At 40.3% G+C, this 16,819-nt stretch overlaps 1 protein-coding gene across 3 annotated transcripts in view; it reads right to left on the reverse strand.

The window, feature by feature from the left end:
• Nucleotides 1-2,263, reverse strand: part of PLCE1 (phospholipase C epsilon 1) — a 138,564-nt gene extending 136,301 nt beyond the window's left edge. Inside the window, exon 1 of one of the 3 annotated variants that reach the window (XM_030951591.1) lies at nucleotides 2,149-2,263. The gene's annotated coding sequence lies outside the window, so the exon portion shown is untranslated. Of the gene's footprint in view, nucleotides 1-1,496; nucleotides 1,629-2,148 lie in introns of those variants that run through there. The other 2 variants (XM_030951589.1, XM_030951590.1) reach the window with 2 other exon arrangements.
• Between the last annotated feature and the right edge of the window lie 14,556 nt (nucleotides 2,264-16,819).

Here is a 16,819-nt window from a genome sequence, read left to right on the forward strand (position 1 = left end):
GCCCCGTCTACAGTCACAAAGTCTAAATAACAAACTTTTTACCATATATGAAAACACAAATGAACTCATTACAGCATCTGAGATTACTACCTCAATATGGCAAGAATGAATTCTATTTAGATCACTAATAAAGCAAGACTTTAAGAAATCCCCTGCAAATTTGTGCAGATGGTCATACATGTCCATTATGTCTTGTGAATTTCTCTTGAGCACTCCCCACTACACAAAACAGTGTCTATTTCACGCTTCACCTTGTATGTTTCACTGCTCACATATTTATTGCAGTGCTTTTGTAATGATCACAAACATTGGTTGTTTGCCACTGACTTTTTGAGGGATGTGATAGCACAGATCAAAGATGATTATTTGTAGTCGGAAAAACATGACTTCTTAAACTACATAATAGTCACTGCTCTGCAATGATTACTAAGAGGCTGCTTCATAATTTACAGGTTCTCTGATCTTCTTTCAAATATATAAATGTAAATTATGAACATACTTACAAACTTTTGTTGTACAAATATAGAGGATGGAAATACTTGGAAAACTTTTAATCAAACTTTTAGCATAATAAATGCAACAAGAAGGTCAATTCTGCTCCTTACACAAGCGCCTCACTATGAAACAAAACATTTTACTGTTCCTTGAAGTACAGCAAATCCTTCAGGCATTTTTCTACCACTCTTAATCCAGCTCTTTCATCTCCTTTATCAGAAGAAGCCCAGTTCACGGTCACCTGTATAGGCTCTTCCCTTTATCACCTGTGCTGGTGGCATCCCAAGAGGGTGCAGCAGAACAGATAAGCATCACACCTAGACACTTTGGTCCTGATCCTACAAACACTTCAGCGAAACTACTTCTGTAAGTGTTTGCAGCCTTTGAGTCTTTCTAACTCAACAACACTTCAGCAAGTGGGGCAAAGAGAAGTCTGGAGCTGGGAGGAATGCACTGCCCCTTCACGCCTGGGTGTCAGGGCCTGCAGCACCCCCAAAGAGCAGAGACCCACTGAGGGGGGCACAGAGACAGCACCCTTGTCCCTTACAGCCACAGGCTCCTTCCAACGCCACATCTCCGATGCGCTGCACCAAGCGGGGACTAAATTTTGCCAGACTAACGTAAAAATTACAACTCATTGTACAATCGCAGTGGAAGAGAGAAAGCGAGGGATGAATTGAGAACAATTTCTAGCATGTGGGATAAGGGTAGACCACCCCAATTTTCATTTACATTTGGGGTTTCCTTGAACCCTGCCAGAGGAAGGGGGAGAAGCCGTAAGCCGAAGGTCAGGCGGGGAGGGCGCGGGGGCTGTGGAACATGGCCGAAAGCGGAGCCCCCGCCCGCCCCCGGGCACGGCCGCAGCGGCCGGGCAGCCCTCGGCAACCCCCCGGGGCCACGAGAGCCGTGGGGGCCCCAGAGAGCCCCCGAGGTGAGCCAAGTACGCTCGGGAGTCAGGGAAAGAGCCCGTGAGAGCGGGCGGGGGTGTGCAGGGGACGCACCTTTCAGCGTCCCCCCGGTATCTCGTCCTCCTCCTCGTCTCGGCGGTGACTCCAGCGGCGGCGGGGCCGCGGCGATGGGAGTGCTCTGCGGGACGGGGCCGCCCCCGCCTCGCCACGGCTCCACGGCCGCCGCTGCCCGGGGCGGCGGAGCGGGAGAGGCGCCTTCCCCGGCGGGCCGGGGGCGGGGGCTGCGGGCGCGCACCGCCCCGCCGGACCCGGGAGGGACGGGGAGAGCGGGGGAGGGCCGCAGGGTAGCGCCACCGGCTCAGTCAGCCGCGGACAGAGGGCGCGGGGCCGCCCGGGAGGGTTGCCCCGCGACCGCCCCTCCTCGGTGGTGGAGAGCGGGTTTCTCCCACCGGATGGCTGCACTCGGGACGGTCGCTAGGATCATCCCCTGCACGCGAGGCAGATGGGATGCGGCAGCTCCTCCATGTCCTGCCCGGAGCAGCTCCGCGCTCCCGCAGGCACTGTGGAGCCCCCCGCCAGTGCGGCAGCGGGAACCGCTGGCCCCGGCCCCGCGTGCGCGCGGCTGCTCCTGAAGACAGGGCGGCTCCCGCTGAGGGGACTCCCGGAGCCAGAGAGTGCGCCCCGGGTCCCGTCCCGCCGCTGGGAGCTGCCAGCTGGAGCCGCACGCGGAAGAGCTTCCTCCTACCTCCCGCGAACGGGCGCCGTCGGCCAAGCGCCCCAGCGCCGCGCCGCGGAGCAGCGGCGCCGTCCCGCGCGGCTGGAGCCGGTCCAGCGCCATCGCCGTGCGCGCCCTGCGAGCGGGGGCCGGGGCGGGGGCGGGCCGGGCCGCGGCTGCCTCAGCGCATCGGAATGTGGGCCCGCGCCCCCCGCCCGCAGCGCCCGGAGCGGCTCGGGGAGCGCGGGAAGCGCGGCCGCGCTCCGGAGCGGCTCGGAGAGCGCAGCCTGCCCGCTGCCTCGCCCCGCAGCATCTCCGCGGCCAGCGCAGCCTGCGGAGGGCAGCGGAACGCGGCGGGGCTTCATCACCGCTGCGGGACAACGCGGTTTGGTGAAGGCAGCCGTGCACCTCTGCCTGCGATTTTTTCTGTACGAAAGTACAAGAAGGAAAAGAGTCCCGTCAAGTTCTAGTTTAAAGGAACCATTCTCAATTTTTAGACTGGCGAGAGTTGGCTATAAGCTAACACATGTTTGTTTAGGACGCTTTTATGTGAAGGGCACCGATTCTCATAACAAAGGTATGCGAGGATTGTGTCCCAGTGTGGGACTGCAAAACTTACAGTTCGTTTATTTCATTCTCTTTCAAAGCAAGGAACTCGTCGTACCATTTTACATGATACTGTTTAGATTACTACCACTTGAAAATCAGATCTATCCCTATGTATTCTACTTTGTTACCTGAGCAAACACACATCACCTCATTGTAACAATTATCTTGTGAGCATAATACAAGAGTATTGATGTCCTGTAGACAGTAATAAGTAAAGTAATGCTAACAGTGGAGAAAGTCTGTTAGCAAATACTCTATTCAACAAATACATCAAAAAAGCCAGTGAAGTTACCCATTAGTAGGTTACATGTTTTCAAACAGGTTTTATGTTGTTATTTGGATTTTTAAAACAAATCAGGTCGGGTATAGTGTGTTGTATATTTGTTCATTATTAATTCCTGGCTTTACATTTATTATCTATTCTGAGTCTTTCCATGGCTTATAGGTTCTGCTTATTAGAATGGAGAAGAAAATACATTCACCATAGCACCTTGATCTTTTTAGCAGCATACCATCTAAATAATTTATTGTTTAGGAGACATAACACATGGTCAGTCTTAACTAATTTAAGTAATTAACTTGTAATATTGATCATCCTATACTGAAATATAATATATATTGGATAAAATCCAGGTCCTGCTGAAAACTTATCCTTGCCTTTGCCTCCAGCATGGCCTGGATTTCATTCAGTGCATATAGTATCCAAAAAATGCTGTAAGACAATATTTTGCAGAAACTGAAATTTGAGTAGTGAATCTTTTCCAACTCATGTTTTGTGTGATCTGTATATTTTTCAGTACTTTCATATATTTAGAGCCTGAATATTGGCTCAAAATACATTAAATTAATTATATTCTAGTGTACACTACAACTTATGTCAGTTGCTTCATAGCAAGTCATGCAATGGTTTTTCAGCTCTACAATAGTGACAATGAATTATCCTCCAAACACACAGGCAACACCAACCTTTCCACAGAAGCTTTTCCAGTTTCTCTCTGCTTTTCCACTTGTTTTAAAGAGTGTAGGAAAGTTGCTATCACATTATTCCAGGGGAAAATATATATAACTGTTCCTTTACAATGTGTTTGCACTTTTTTTCCAACTTCCAAAACTCCAACAATAAAAGATATCCTATACTGAAAAAGAAGTGTTGCATTTTACTGAATGGAAAATTTGGAGAAATCACCATATCCTTGACCTGCCAGAAAGGCATCTGTCTTCAGGCACATATAATGGGCCAACTTAGCACACTGAGGATCAATAACAAGCTTGAGCAATTCCTTGTATTAAGGATTTTATTCCTGAGATCCAGGTCCTCACTTGTAAATTTAAGACTTCTCGTTTCATCAGGATACTGGATGATTATTTAATAACATTAAGATTTTTGAACACTGTGAAAGCTACACTTCAGATACAAAAATGACAGGTGCTCTCTACAAAGTAATTAGATGCTCATTTTCTCCAGGACGTTTACTTCTCTGAAACTGTAGGAAAGAAGTAATTATGAGTATCAAAAAGCTGCAGAACTGCTCTTTTCCTAGAATATATTTATGCAATTACCAGTTCAGAAATTGCATCCCTGCTACCAAGCATTGCAGGTTGAGAAAAATTTGACTAAGAAAAAATAATGGTGTCTAGATATATGTAATAAAGTTGCTGCAAGCAGACCTACTTGGGAAGAAGCTCATTTCCTTGGTGACAAGTTGGAAAGCTGCTGTTAGGATTGTTAGCCAGGACGTCTCTCCCTGATTGTACACACAATGGAAATGACTCCTCTCAAAAAAAGTCACCTCCCTTTCTTCAAATTTGTTCCCAAGGTGGGCAAACTCTGCAGGCAGCCAGAATTCCACTTTCTCTGGGGGAATCCCACATCTGAGCTTTGTAGAAGCAAATTTTGAGCTGCCTGGCAACCTCAGTGTTATACAGATGAAGAAAGTATTTTTTTGCTGGACTTAATTCACGGGTCATGGTTTCTTTTTAACATTCTCAGCCAAGCAGAGAGTGCCTTGAGAATGCTTCAGTTTTCTCTCTCACTGTACATCAGTGTCTACCCTGTTCTCATGAGAACTCTCTGTTAGTCATCACATTATACCCTACTGCTCCATCAGGCTTGATGATATAGAAAGACAACACATCCGGCTCAAATACAGTATTTATAGGTAGAGAAAAATGCAGTACTTCCAGAAAATATTGGTGTGTCTCACAGTCTTCTACCAACCATGCAGTTTGGAGTTTGGATTACAGAATTGATTTAGAGATGACCTTCAAAGTGATGCATAAATATTACATTCCACACATTCCTGTAAGATGGTAAGTATTATTCACATTATACAGATGGGAAAACTAAAGCAATGTGAGTTTACTTGGGCAACTTTCCCATCAGGAAAAAAAGTACAGTGGTAGCATCACTACTCCAGAATACCTGACTATTTTTCTGCACTCAGTCTGAACTATGAATCACTTGCCTAAACCCTGCAGTATAATGTATAAAGGAATATTTTGTTTTTAACCGTGGTATTATATAGCAATATTTTCAAGCAATTTATTTAACAAATTACATGAAACACTTAAAATATGCTTTTAATTAAAAAAAAAATAGCCAAAAGGTTTTTCCTTGGGCTTTGCTCCAAAACTCACCCTTACAGCTAGGACTAAAGAAAAGCACGCACATTTGCACAAATGCAAACAGAAATTCTAAAAGAAAATTAGAAACACATGAAAGTAAGGACTGAGAATGTTTTCTTAACTGCACTCTGGTTTCAGTACAGCAAAATTTTCATTGATTTACTAATGGATAGGCAGTTTTCTTGTGAAGAAACTCACAGGCTTTATCTGCAATTAATTCCTTGCTTCTAAGAAACCAATTATCATTCTACAGAAGTGCAGCCCGCGGAGGCAGGGTGGCAACTGCTCTGTCAGGGCATCTCAGCTCTCTGTAAAGCACAACCCTGCTTCAGTCATAAAGGGACTCTGTCCCATGAAAACAGTTCTTACAGAAAGGTAGTTGAACTTAAGACAATTATTTTACTAAGAGACATATTTTGAACTGTTTGTGATTGCTAGATAAATAATCCCAACCAGTACGACTTCTATACTGATTCAAACTAATAAATAAATAAATACATAATAAATAATACAAACTACTTGAATTTCAGAAACTGTTTTTACATCATTAACTCTGGACTGAAAGTTTCTTACGAATTCTGCTATTCTACAAATGTTCCAGAAGCTTTGTAACTATATTCCAAACTTAATGTTACTTTATGTGATGTGAAGTCAGTTTTGCCGACTATTATAACCATCAGCAATCATGGAGGCAATTCTGAAAGTCTACTGCACTTGCTTAAAGACTTTCTGACATTTCAATTAGGGGAAAAAAATGTAGCTAGATTTTTTAAAATAACAGTTAGAAAAAAAGCTGAAACAATGAGCTTTGGAATTGACATCTGCTGTTTGACTCTCAAATCATTAATAAAGTCATCCCCCAGTTAGTCTTTGGAAGAGCTGCAAAAGGTTTCATAGTAAACTTGAAAAAAGTTCACACACTTTTTTCAAATATCTCTAGGAGAGAACATTTCTGCTAAGGATAACTAATTGTAAATATGGAACAACTGCATTATCATTTTTTGGCTACACAAGTTTTAGTCTGAGAAATTTCTTTTTTTTTTTTTCAATGAAGTAGCTCCTGATGTAGATCAAAGAAAGCCTTTTATGCCTTAACTGTATTCCCTTTGTATAACCTAACTATGTTTTTAGTATGCCATTATTTTATGATGGTTTTTAAAGTTAGAGACTACATTAAAATACAGGTCCTCAAAACAGTGATAACTCTTGTTTATTTCATATTACATTTCAGGGACAATGGAAGTCAAAGTACTAATACCAGTAATTGAATAAAGTTAATAATTTTTTATAAAATTGAATACTATACCATAATTTTCTGCTAATTCTCCCCCCCCAAAAAAAAAAACAAACCAGAAGACAGAAAATATATAGCTTTTAATTAACTAATCTATGAGAATTTGGGAGTCAATAATAGACATAAATATTAGTCATTTTAAAGTGGCAAGTAACTAGCACTTTCATTCCACATCAAATTATACAGTCATGTTGAAAAGGTATTGAGAAGCCTGCTTTATTACTTTCTTCATATAGTCTTAAAGTTCCTGAAATACACAATAAAGTCCTTTACACATTTATAATGATGAAGTGTGTTGTTTCTTGCATGAAATTACAACACTTGCCTGGTAAGCACATCAATGCTTTTCTGAAATCTGTAATAGGTAAGTAAACAATAATATAGTGTTTTCTACAAAGTCTGGCTCACTGATTAGGTGTTGAAAATATGAGAGCATGAGAATGCTTGTGGTTAATAGTTCTTCAGAAATGAGCATTTGTGACCAGGACTTTCCACAGAAGAAGCCAGACAATCAGACTGCAAAAAGGGTAATTACTATTTTGCTCTTTGCTCATGAAATTAAAAAAAGGATATTAACTTTGTAATATCTATTACAGTCTTCTCCTCCAAAAAGGAACATTATTAAATTTACTGTAAATTCTAAAAATACGTATTTTACAATCTACTTGTAAAGTTCTAGTACTAAGTATTTAAAGGAGAAAAAATTGCCTTGTTCCATTGTCACATCAGTGCACATAGTTTCACAGCTAGTCCTGAACAACACAATTTTATGTAACCTAAATACAACAGAGCTTTAGTAAAATGTTTTTTCTTTCATAATAAAACCAAAATAAACTTCAGCTTCTGTTTTATATGCCAGTTGAGATTCTTTGCAGTAATTCCTTCCACATCTGCTCTGCAGCTTTCAGGTTTATAAAAGCAGCATCTCCCAATTTCCTTTCATCAAGATATCCATATGCTGTGTTTTATAGACATGTTGGTGCAGTTTAACATGGAGTCACTAATTACAACTTGGAGTCATATATATGCTAAGGTTAAGAAGATAAATACATGTGGTTATGAGGCATTTAATACTGAAAATCCCATACAACCAAGTCAAAAATTCTTCAAAGTGTGATAACATACCAATAAAAGTACATCTGAAGTTATCATGGAAGTCATAAAAACAAAATTGACACTTAAATGAAAAAAGTAAATAATAAAACTATACAAAGCACCACCAGATTCTAAACCAATGACCTACAATCATCTGCAGAAAAGTTACCAAGAAGAATGTCACAGCAAAACTGCTGCTAAAGAACCATGTGAACCATTGTGAATGGGACTGGTATGGAAACATCTTCATAAAATATTTATCCAAAACAAATTTCTAGGATTTCTGAAGACAGTACAGTGTTGATATCTGCTGGCTTCAAGTTTCTCAGTTGCCAGTGTATTGTAAATGTGGTTGGCTTTCCAGTGAAGAGTCCATCCATGGCAGCATTTGAGGGGAGAGGGAGAAGAAGATGGCCTCAAACCACATGGATCTTCACCATATGCAGGATTAGAGTTTTGTAGTCCTGACTGATCTGTAGGGCTGTATTCCCTTTTCTGACCCTCACTGCACACCCAATGTCTGTCCCCTGAGAGAACAACCATAATAATCCCATTGATTCCACCTCTGAGAGATGACACCGTGAGCATAACAAAAAGTAGCTGCTGTTCTTTACAGCAAATTGTATGTAAGCATGTAATGATCTATATAAAAATTTGGGGGCCTAAACATAGCCATTAAGCTCCAGAGAAAGACATCTAGGCTGCAGTTTTAAAATGTGCAATGTAACACTTCATGCTTCTGTCTAGAAGTTCCTAATGCTTTAAAAACATTTAAATGGGAGAAATGAAATGTGAATAATGCTTTTTCATTAATGATCTACCTGGAATATATTTCCAACTCTGCATATGAAAGAGGAAATCTGTCTTGTCACAAAAAAAGATCTGTAAAGACTGCAAAAATGCTTTCAATCCTGAAATGAAGTTCTAAATATCCAAGGAGACAAAAGGCAAATTAGAAAAACATGCTACAAAAATATCTGTGGGCATCAGAGAATTTGGAAAGACCAGAATCCTCCAGAAAATTTTAAACAGTAGAATCAAACTGGCAAATATATTTTTCTTGAGGAAAACAGTATTTAAGTTTATTGACCAAAACTGACATTTAGAGAGCTACAGGCTAAACTAGTGTCCATCGCCTTAAGCCCAAGGTTTCCAGGATTAAAAAAAGGCATGGTAAAGAAATAGAAATATGGGTATCACTCTAGTTTTCCTGGTTTTTTCCATGCTAATCATGGGATACAGGCTGTAATCTGAAGCAAGCAACATGCTGTCAAGGGTATTCTTATATAATCAGCAGAGAACAAACTGTTCCTTCTCTTCCTTAAATCTGTACCCAATCACACAGTCAGGCTTCAGTGGGACAGCTTTGCTACAGAGAACTTGCCAGTGAGAGAACAAAGATTTTCCCCCAGACTTTTCCTTTCCCTTTTCTCCCCCTTCCTTCCCCCTCCTAAGAGAACAGGAGACACAAGAGGCTGTTCTGTAAAGCTGAGTCAAGATGATTTATGACAGACATTGTAATTAAAATTTACAAGTCTCGTTGACGCAAAAAATATGGTTAGTCTGTAAAGTTTCTAGCTTGTCTTAATGTATGTGTATGTGTGTATTTTGCACCTTCCTTCCTTCCTTCCTTCCTTTAAAAAACCATATAACTGTGCTGGTAACATCAGAAATTCAAATTAGCCACCTTTTGTGCAAATTAAGAAGCAACAAACTGCAAAGGCAATACAGCTACATGGTTCTGGCAGGTAAAGCAGAAAAGGGAGATAAATCACATAAGCAAGTGAGGCTTCTGGGGAAGAAAAAGCTGTCTTACAGTCCTCCCATGCAAGATTTCAGATTGTAGTATTTTGTTATCACTCTCCATTGTTAACAATGAAAAAAATGTTTTGTCACATGGCAAGAATAAAGAACATCAGCTAAGTGTTTTCATATGGACTCCCTACATACATTACTACAAATAGCAGAACATAGGGTCTTATTCATATTACATAAAGATGATGTTTAATGAAGAAATGCAACACACATCTTTTACAAGGCATGGATTGACATGAAATAATTCTGGCAAAGTGAAAAAAAAAAAGAATCAGGTTTACTTTTCAAAAGCAAACAGCTTTTTCCTTCACTTCCTGATCAAAACTTATTAGTGACTGAACAATTTTATGGTATTATAAAGGAATATTTGCTTTATGTAATAAAGTACTAATGGGAAAACAAGAAAGTAAATATTAATATCTGATTCACAGTGCACTGTATTTTTATAAAATAAAATGGATTTGCCACGTAGCCTTTCCAAATAATATTAAAAAGGTTTTTCTCTTCTTTAACAGCACTCAGCTTCCCAAAAACTGTCCAGAACTTCCTATGAAGTAGAACAACACCTAACAGTGCCAGTTAACACCAGCAAAAAATACTCCAGCCAACCTTCTAATGGAAAACATGTTGACAAGTATTTTTTCTAGCTCACTGTAGTACTTAGCCATGTCACCTCCTCCCTTTCTAATATTTCTCTGCCTTAATTTAGGTTGGTACCACCTTTCCCAACTCTACCAGGCTTCAGGCACAGTATGGTGCATCCATGCTCAAAAGATTGCACAACTTCCTTATTTAATCAGCTGCTCTGCTGAAGAGGCTCTTCCAGCACACCTGCTCCTGTCCATAGCCCTGTGCTGTGGTGACCAGAGCAACAGTTACTGGGAAACCCAGCACTGGAAATATTTGTCAGTAGGGCCCAGGGATGAGGTACTAGATGATGTAAAAGGCCTCCCTGCCTCAGCACCTGCACCAAGAACCTGCTCAAGGTCTATGTAGGGGTCTCACCCCAGCCCCAAAATAAAAATTAAGAGAGGAACAGAAATATTTTTTTAATTCCCTGGCCAAACAGGAGAAAAACAGAGAGTTACAAGGTCAACTGCTCAAACAGCATATGTGCTGTTTCTGTGCAACCTTAGAACCAGTAGCCTAAATTCATCCTAGCCCACCACAACCTGCCACAAAGAATTTAGCAGTAAGAATGTACTTGCTATCCCTCCCTTTTAATTGTTTTTTATTTAATAAGAATGTTTAGGACATATGCTACATATCCAGACTGCATCATATCCAGTACCGTCATTACTGGTAAGATGTCCAATCTCATTACAAGATCCCTGCCAACCACTGATGTTCACAGGAAGGGAGCAGACACTCTCTCCGTGCTCCCCAGAGTTTTAGACAGAGCCTTGTCAAAGTCATCCAGCACCATCTAGAATCTTTTGCTCTGGGGGAGGTGCAGGATACAGTTTAAAACATCAGAGAAAAGAGTTTAAGAAATTATTCAAGGGTCTGGTGAGCAGTATTCTGTCTAGATCTGTGGATTTGGATTTTTAAGAGGATTCAATCTTACACCCTAAGGAATAAATTAAGAAAGACAGCTCCACCTGCCGACAGAACAGCCACACTACAGAGGGAAAATGAACTTGCTGGCCAGGAAACACAAGTTTTCTTTCCACCTCTTTCATAGGAACCCCAAAAACACTTCATTCCAGCATTGTAAGAACTCAAATCTTTTCCCCTTTGCTCAGGGTGTAAACTCAGCTGACAAATCAGTTTTTCATCCTTTCTGAATTCACTGCTCCTTAACAGGGTAATGTATGAACTATTCAGTAGTGTCAGAAAATACAGTTCCATAAAAGCTAATTGAAGAACAATCAACTGAAACGTATTTGAAGAGTTCATCTGCATATTTTATCTCATGCACTACTTCCTGTGCTCAGGACTGTAAGAACACTTTATCAAATCAATAAAGTGCAGGGCATGTAAATATTTTGCAACTTCAGTGAAGTTTGTTTTCCAATAATGGGAATGCTTTTTAATTTGAAATCCTTTGATCTCTTTTCCTTTTGGTTTTTTTGGGATTTTTTTGGTTTGTTTGTTTTGTTATTTTTTGTTGGTTTTTTGTTTGGTTTTGGGGGGTTTTTTGGGCGTGTGAATAGCATAATTGTGTAATTTTGTTTCAATAGTTTTATCATCTAGTAATAGCCTTTGTCTCTTATGCTATGTCACTAATAATTTCTAAATAAAAAATTTTAATAGTCACCAAAAAAGTTCTTTTCCCTCCCTCTTCCCTCGAAGCTTAAGTATCTTTTAGATTAGCAGTTCCAAAGAACACACAGAACTGCCAAGAGAAAGGGGCAAAGTTTCTTTTACAAATAATCTTCCCTTGCCTATGCCTGGCAGAGTTAGTTCTCTGGAAAGTACCTTGCTTTTTCTTTCCTTTAAAGCATGTGAAACAAACAGTGATGAGTTGTCCTACCATGAGTTAATTTTTGAGCATACCAAGTGAAGAGGATGCTGGATAGACAGGCCAATGCTGCCAGTAACTCCCCACGATGGAACTCACAGTCCCTCCTCTATTTTCCCCTCTAAGTTACACCCAGAAAAAAAACATCTCACCCCTCCTTCCAAAGCTCTTAAGTGCAAGCTTGAGAAGTTCACTTCTGATATCATCTGCTCTCACAAGAACTGACAACACTGTAGGAAGCAGCACTGCTGTAAGGACAATAAAAATTAGCAATCTTTCTGTAATACTTAGCAAATATGATTTTTTTCCCTCTTTGGTGAAAAATTAATTATTAACACACTAGATAATGGGAAGCATAAGGGTGAATTAAGTATCACCTTGCGACATGTGGGACAAAAGTTGAATTCCAATCATGATGTATAGTAATAAAACAGAACAAAAAAATCCACAGAAACAGACTGCCAGTTGGACACAGGAAAATGTAACTTTACAGATCTGTCAATACTACAGTGTTTCTAGTAAAGAAATTAATGTATGGAAGTTGATGAAGCTTCATTTTGTCACTAGCTTGTTCCAAGGCATAAAAAGTGATGCAGCATGACAATATTAGCAGAATTTGGGGCCTATGCTCATGTTTACTGGGGACTGTTTGATTAACAGTTCTTTCATTAAGTTTTACAATTAATGCATTCAGTTATATTCCACTAATCAATGCAAAACCAGAGATTAATTCTTCAGAATCATTTTATTAGCAATGAGGAATATAAATCTCTTATGAAAATATTCTTAACATTTCAATAGATAAGAATTGTCTATAAAAATATACTACTACATAACAAAGCCAGTAACTTCTACAAAACATATAATTCAACATATATTTAACAATATATAGAACATAGCAAAAATCCTTTAATTAATGCTGAGGGTATTTTACCCCCTTTTTGTCAAACAGTAATTCACATAACATAGGAAATTACTCATCCTGATATACAGAAGTTATCGCCATAGAACTCTATGTGTGTTCCTCCCCAAAGTCACCTGCATCTGCAGGAACATAAAGCCAAAACTTTTCTTTGGATGTACAGGCAGTTATGACCCCAAAAGCATTCTGCTGGTAGCTGCAATGTCCTGCTGAAGTCAGTGATCAGCACTGCCAACACTGAATCCATGCAGGGACACGGACAATGTTTTTATTACCCTGGTGGGGCTGATGCCACAGATGAGTCTGCCATGGTAGTCATGGTTAGAGAACTAAAAAACAAACTCTTCCTAGGTAACTACAGCTAGTTAGCAACGAAATAACTTCAAAAGAGTCTGCCTCCCTAGAAATAAACCCTCCATCAGATAGCTCTTAAAACAAAAGCTCAAGGAAGAGAAAATACCATGGGAGTAGTTGTTATTTTTGAAATTATGATCAAGGGAAGTACGATCCATTTTGTTATTACTAATTTTGGGAAGCATCATCTTGGACCACTTTTTGGAATTGCGAATCTGTTTTCAGAATAAAAATTACACATTTAACTAGTAATATCACCAATGCTGTTAAGTTGAGGTTATTTCATGCCTGGTGTTAGATAGAAATCCATTTTAATTATATAGACCACTCTTGTCTACTGCAATGAGCTTATCAAATTCTTGGTGTAGACTTATTTAAAAGCCTTTATTTAAAGGGCTTTTAGAGCATACTTTGAACAACCAACTGAAGCTGAAAGAAATTGGCTGCTGCACAGTGACAGTACAAAGCCATCAGCTTTCTACAGAAGAGCTGGGTACATAAGGCATTAAGGCTACAAAGTTTCACCACCAGCAATTACAGTGTCTTGCATAGTAAAGAACATACAAACCAAACTTATGAAGCACCAGTAACAATTAAATCTTTTTATCCTATGTTTCTGTGCAAAATAACCAGTAATTAATTATTACTCCTTCTATTCAGAATCCACTGAAATCAGAACATTGAATGAAAATGTTGAAATTCAAGAGAAACTTAACATTATAACAAAGCAATTGCAATGAAACAATATTCCATCCTATTACATAGGAAGGAGTTGTCATTAGAGTAGCATATTTATAAAGTAAGGATCACAGCAGGACACTACAGACAATGAACATCAATATATTTCTGACTCAAAGCTCAGAAAAATAACTTCTGCCCTGAGAAACTTGCTGTATTAAAAAGCTAAAGAAGATCAAAATCTAAAAGAATCAAGGCTCAGCCAGTTTCATTTCAGATTCTCAAACTGTTAATTTTTGAAGAAAAGTTTTACCATCCCAACAGAAATTTTAAGAAATATTTTCAATTGAAAAACCCCAGCATTTCATCATATCCACACTTTCGTAATTTCATTATCTTTAAGGCTTGCAACAAATATTTAGGTTTTCAGCCTACATTTGAGAGGAAAAAAAATTTAAAATTGAGGTGGTTGAAGAATTTAAAGCCGAAATGTCTTTCATTCCCAATATCATCTAGAAAAGCCAATTACAGAAACTAGCTTGTCATGCTTTATGGACAGAGAAGCCCTAGTCAAGTCCTTCATTCTCATTCCAGTTAAACAGTTCCCTAAAAGATCGATCAAAATCCAAACAATGTTCCAAAACATACATCTGCCAACATAGGATGTGGTTTAGATTATTATCTTAACAACTTAAATATTTAGCAAGGTTTAAGAACAGCAAGAGGAAATAAGCAGATGAAGCCATAAGGAAACCCTGTATGTTTGAACAAAGAAAAAAACTAATCATCTGGGGGTTTTGGCACAAGAAATATAGTGAAAGAGTTTTTGCTAGAACTTGAGACAAAAATTACAAACCATTATACCTAGATGTTGATTTCTGGTCATGTAGAATATTTTCTACATTTACTTACGTGTTAAGGGCAAGAAAACAATCCTTTCTTCAGTAACCTGTTCTTCTCTACTAAGTGTAAACAAGATTGATTGAAATCATGCAGACTAAAGATGTTTTTTAATGTAAGCTTCCACATAATTTTTATTCTGTACTGACAAAGCAGCATTTATATAATGTAATTTAAACTACTACTGAATTCTATTTCCTGAAGTTTTTATACTGTCATCAAGTTTAGGCTACTCTGGTTTTGCCCTCTCCAACATCCTTACTAAGAAGATATGTACTGATCAGCTCCCAGGAGTAGCTCATTACATAACCACACAGGCATTGAGCCAAGAGGAGAGAGCAGGGCTACTGACAATCCAAGTTTGCACCAATCTGAATAGCTTTGGAACCACACCTTTATAAGTGGCAAATCAAACACATGCATATTACACATGAAGTGAAGCAGTAAAAAATGCAGGCTGTTTTCCTTCCCTGCCCTGAAAGCTGCTCTCAATGGCAGTGATGGTTAAGCAACAGAAAAACAATCCCAGTTCACAGTTTCAAGTATTAAGCAAAAAGGGTGCCAAAATGGAATTTTATTATTATATGAGGCTTTTAAGAGATAATAAAGCAGTTTCCTGACCTTGTCAGCAGTAGCTGAGCTTCAGTGTTCAGGAAAAGTAGAGAACAGACAGCTGTAAGCAGGAACAAATTCTACCACTCAAATGGAATCTTCTCATATCCATAAACACATTCAGATTCAGGGCGGAGGTTTTACCTACAGAAACTTGGACAAAGACAGTTCCTCATATCCAGATACATAGAAAAGGTTTTTCTGTGAGGTAATGAAAAACACCTGGAGGACAAAATCATTGGTCCCAGCCAGCATGGCTTCATGAATGGCAAGTCTTGATTGTCAAACCTCCAAGTCAATCTAGGAAAGCCAGTACACATAATCTTTCTGGACTTCAGCAGAGTTTTGATACTGTCACAGCATCCTTCTGGACAAAATGTCCAGCACACAGCTGGATAACTGTGTTACACAATGGGTGAGCAACTGGCTCATGGGTCAGGCACAGAGAGTTACAGAGAATGGGGTGACATCAGGGGTCCAGTCTCTAATGGGCTCCAGACAGAGCCCAGTCCTCTTCAATATCTTCATTAATGACTTGGATGCAGGACTCCAAGGAATATCAAGGAATATCAATGACACTAAATTGGGAGGAGCTGTTGACTCCCCCAAATGCTGGGAGGCCCTGCAGATACCTCAATAAATTAGAGGGCTGGGCAACCACCAAACATATGAAGTTTAACAAGGTCAAGTGACAGATTCTGCACCTAGGGAGGGGCAGCAGACAGACTGGGGAATGAGAGGCTGGAGAGCAGCACCACGGAAAGGGATCTGGGGGGCCTGGTGGATGGCAAGGTGAGTAAGAGCCAGCAGCGCCCTGGCAGCCAGGAGGACCAAGTGTGTCCTGGGGGGCACCAGGCACAGCATGGCCAGCTGGCTGAGGGAGGGGACTGTCCCACTCTGCTCTGCACTGCATCTTGCACTGAGTGCTGGGGGCAGTTTTGGGTGCCATACAGTAAAACAACACTAAGCTCTTAGAGAGCTTAATGGAGGGCCACAAAGATGGTGAAGGGTCTGCAGGGGAAGACTTATGAGGAGTTGCTAAGGTCACTTGGTCTGTTCACCCTGGAGAAGAAGAGACTGAGGGGACACCTCACTGAGGTCTTCAACATCCTCATAAGGGGAAGTGGAGGGGCAGGTGCTGATGTCTTTTCCCTGTAGTCAGTGACAGAACTCAAGTAAAGGCCCTGAAGCTGAGTCAGGGGAGGTTTAAGCTGGATATTAGGTAGAGGTTCTTCACCTAGAGTATATCTGGGGACTGGAACAAGGTCCCCAGGAAAGCAGTCACAGCACCAAGCGTATCTGATTCAAGGAACGTTTGGACAATGCTCTCAGG

Source organism: Camarhynchus parvulus, chromosome 6 (genome assembly GCF_901933205.1).
Source record: "Camarhynchus parvulus chromosome 6, STF_HiC, whole genome shotgun sequence".
Lineage (NCBI taxonomy): Eukaryota > Metazoa > Chordata > Aves > Passeriformes > Thraupidae > Camarhynchus > Camarhynchus parvulus.